This window comes from Hemiscyllium ocellatum, chromosome 7 (assembly GCF_020745735.1).
Source record: "Hemiscyllium ocellatum isolate sHemOce1 chromosome 7, sHemOce1.pat.X.cur, whole genome shotgun sequence".
NCBI lineage: Eukaryota > Metazoa > Chordata > Chondrichthyes > Orectolobiformes > Hemiscylliidae > Hemiscyllium > Hemiscyllium ocellatum.
Window position 1 is genome coordinate 103,013,745 of NC_083407.1, and position 4,650 is coordinate 103,018,394.

Here is a 4,650-nt window from a genome sequence, read left to right on the forward strand (position 1 = left end):
CTGCTCTTTAATACCATCTACCTGTCATTTCATATCTGAATACAAAACTTGTGACTTTGTGTTTTGCTTCTTCTGATATCCATTTTAGCTATCTTTTATAAGGCTCCCATTGTCCTTACAGTTTGGTTTGCTAGTCTTGATAAAAACATTGCTTCTTGATCTTTATGCTTGTTATGACTATCTTATTCAGCAATGGTGCTTTAACTGTGTTGTCACTCCGTACTAATGCACTGCTAAGAATTGCTGTCTTTAGTATGTGATGCTTAACTGAGGTCCGACCTATCTGCTTGGTTGGATGTTAAAGAACCCATGGCCTTATTTTGTATCAGAGCTGAGCAGTTACGTAAGCTCACTGCACTGCTGCATTTCCTCCACCCATGGCCACACTGCATTAAGAACAATATCTAACTTTATGTTTAATTTGTGTTATGTATGGTTAAAAAGAGCAAGATGTAGTCTGTTAATTTTAGAGGGTAGAATCTTTCCAGGCATTGGATGACATGGGCATTGTAGATGCAATGCTGCCTATGATTCGATCAGGGCTGTGTTGGAGCATACATGGAGTTGCAGAAGGTGTGGTTCTACTGCATGGATTTGTCTGGGGGTGTGAGGTTATAGGGGAGGCTCTAGTATAGACCGGATGATGTGTGCTGCATCATTCTGGTGTGCTGTGCTCGCACAGCTGGAATAGACAATGAGATGAAGTGCTGGATGCTGAGGAACTGAGGAGTGGGATCAGTTTCCCTGGGAGGAGGATGAGACACTGGGGAAAAAGGAGCTAAAAGAGGAAGTGGTGGGGAAAACTGAGCAGCCCTGGCAGCATCTGCGTGGAGGGAGCAGAGCTAAAACCTTGGGTCCCGTGACACTTCTTTGGTACTGAAGGGTCAGTGGACAAAGATCGACTGTGCTTTCTCTCTACAGGTGCTGCCAGACCTGCTGAGCTCCTCCAGCTATTTCTGGTTTTGTTTCTGATTTCCAGCATCCTTTGGTGTTTGTCTTTTGGAGGAAGAAGCTCTCCTGGAGTATTCCAGGGTTTGGCTGCATTAGGTATTACTCGGTTCGAGTAGATGAGAGCTGGGTACAGTGGACCATCATGGAATGGTCAATAGTTATTGATCACTATGCCAATATTTAGTGAGCGTTGTAGGGGGACAGTCATAGACTCTATTTGGTCTGTTTGTGTTCAGTAAAATAAAGCTTGTGTTTGGAAATATCCAATTGTTTGCCTGTGTGTGATATTCTCCTATTGGGCAATGACAAGTCATAGGTCCCCAGTGGGCACTGGGAACAGAGTAATGTTGACATAGACAGGGTGTCTAGACACGATGTAGTTAGTGTCAGGTAAATTGAGTGACCTGGTGGTTAAACAGCAACGAAGGGTGAGGCAATGCAGCCATACGTGTGGGCAACAGTCAGCTGTTCTGAGTGCCAGTCATGACTATTACGTTCTTTGGGCAGCGTGGTTTTAGAACATGGAACATAGAAAATGACAGAACAGTACAGGCCCTTCACCCCTCAATGTTCTGCCGATCTCAGATCTAACAAACCGACATTCCCACATTTTACTATCATCCATGTGCCTACCCTAGAGTCACAAAAATGGCCCCAGTGTATCTGACTCTATTACCACCAGTGGCAGTGCATTCCACTATGAATTGCTATGAATCAAAATGGAATTTATATAATTAATTCATGGGATGAGGGCATTTCTGGCTCAGCCAGCATTTATTGCCCAACCTAGAGGGCAATTAAGGTGCAACCACAAAGCTGTGGGTCGGCAGTCACATCCAGGCCAGACCAGATAAGGATGGCAGTATTGTTTCCTGAAGGGCATTAATGAACCAGGTGGGTTTTTCTTCTGGCAATCAACAATCATTAGGTTCTTAATTCTGGATATTTTAAAAATTCAAATGCCACCACCCGAACCCAGGTCCCCAGTACACAACCTGGGTCTCTGGATTAACCTTCCAGTAACAATGCTGCTAGACCATCACCTGCCACTGTCATTGAGAATGACAAAAATTGCCACTTCAACAAATGGCACTTCATTTCAGGGCCAGTATCACTGAATAAAAATCGTATATACACGTTTTAAAATTTCATGTTTCTGTTGAATATGCCTGAACTCTCCTTCTCTAAACTCGGACAACCACTTGAATATTTTACTGGGTTATTTAAGACCATCTGAGAAATGTTGATAAAATTGATTGTTTAAATTGAATCGGACACAAATAACCCGATGTTTTGGAATTTGAGATGATAACTCTGGAGAAGACCACCAGTAACATTAAAAGTAACTTACCATCGCTCAGTATCATTCCTTCAGTGTTTCTAGGTCAAAATCCTGAATATTCCTCTCTAATGGCAATGTGGGTGTCCCTACAGCAAATGCACTGCAATGATTCAAGAAGGCAGCTCACCACCACTGTCTCAAGGACAACCAGGTTTGGGCAATAAATGCTGGCCCAGACACAGATTCCCACGGCCTGTGAATGCACTAAAAGGGCCATTCTCCAGCTCACCCTCTTTCTGGGAGCAACTTGAAGAAAGGACATTGGGAGAGTAACCTCAAGGATTATTTTTCACATCAGAACTGACCTTTTGTGCTTATTTGTTGAAATGTAAACTGGATATGTGCAACATGGCATATCGGGCACAGGGAAACCAGGGAAGAAAGGAACAATGCCTGGGCTATAATGGCAGCATCACTTATGCAAATGACAATAGATGTCCCTTGTCAAAACCGAACTGACTTGAAATGTTGCAATTTTGAAAATTTCGTAACTACCTGTGTCAACTACCTGCTGTGTTTCCCATCTCAATGGTTTGATATTTACTTGGTCATGCCTTCCCCCATTAATGAATGGGTGGAACCTGATGATAACTGGAATGGTGACTGCATTTTATCTCATCGTCAGAAGGTGCAGGATGGGAATTGGACATTTGTTGGCCTGAAATCTTTTGCTCATTGACAATGCTGGGTACATCACTGCTGCCTGCAATGTTATTCCTGACCTGGTGACACCGCCCATTTTGTCTGTGATTGTCCGATTTTGACTGAAACAGATATGGGCAACACAGTGTCTCCAGAATAGGTCCAGTGAATGAACAATATGGAGGATTATGATAATAATTGTGCACTCACGCTCATCTATATAGCTGTAATGTCCGGATGTAGTGGGTGAATCAGTGGATGAGTGAGTGACTGGGTGAGGTGAATCGGAGTAGGGGGGCTGCGAGATCTGTACGTGGGTTGTTGGTTGAGGTGAGCAATGAGGTGGGCAGTGAGACGTAGGGGTTGATCATTGGTTTACATTAGGGATTAGGTTCATCAGTGGCTGAGGGCTCCTTGTCCCACTGAGGGCTCCTTGTTCCAGTGATCTGAGAATCCGTCCCTATTCCTCATACAGAGTCATGTCTGTCAACAGGCACTGGGGCTGGTCAATCTACTGAAAGCTATTGGTGCTTGTATTCTTTGTCAGCGGCTTTGAAGGAACAGCGTGGCAGTTTGACACTTGAAAGATGGTGAATTCCAGGCATGATTTCTGCCACCATATTTATTGCAGGAGCATGTTATTTCTCTGTGCGTGTATGTATGTCTGTGTGCATGTGTGTGTGTGTGTGTGTGCGTGTGGATGTGTGTGTGTGTGTGTGGATGTGTGTACGCTCGCCCCGTATGGATATGTGCATGTGTTTGAGGCACAGTCTACATTAGAAACGGCAGCAGCAGCAGTTTCACTGGGCGTTATTGGGCATGTTAACAATCTCATTTCCCAATTCTGCAATTCAAAACAATGTGGGAGTTCAATGTCAGCATGGCATAGTGCCAGTGTGCTGTATTTACTTTCAGATTGGCAGAAACAGTATTGAGGTAACACGGTCAAACTTCCGTGCAGCTACCAATGCAACATTACATAAAGGCCTTGACCAGCAGGAGCCCTCAAGCTCCAGAGAGCAATAACCTACAATCGCACAAAGCCCTCACTCTAATTGGCTGGAGAGTCCTCCTGGCACCTTCTCCTCATCACACTGGTAAAGCACATCGACAATGAATGAAATGGATATTGATCCTACATCATTGGGGTCAGTGAGACTTTAACCACCAGATGCATTGAGCTTTTGTTCACTGAGAAAACCAAGAAGTCTGGCTGAAAGGTGCACCCCACCCCCCTAGGATTTCAGACCATGGTTTCACTTCAGCTCTCCGTCACTCCTTGCCCCCCACTCAAAGCCACCTCTCTCCCTGTGCAATGTCCTGGGCTGCCATTGACAAATACAATGATGAAGGGCTCTGGCCCGAAAGGTCGAATTTTCTGTTCCTTGGATGCTGCCTGACCTGCTGTGCTTTAACCAGCAACACATTTTCAGCTCTGATCTCCAGCATCTGCAGACCTCACTTTTTACTCAAATACAATGACTGCCTTACTGCAGACAGCTTGTGGGCGTTCCTGGGATTGGGAATGTAACGGGAGAATATGGGGTGCAGTCATCACAACAACGATGCTTAATGTGGTCTAGCCAATCAAAAATGACCAAACCAGTCAAGCCCCAGATTCACACGGGAGTCTGAATTGGATCAGTTTATTTTCATTAGATATGGCATTATTTGCTAACAACTCTACTCAATATTTATATTATTTCATTTGATAG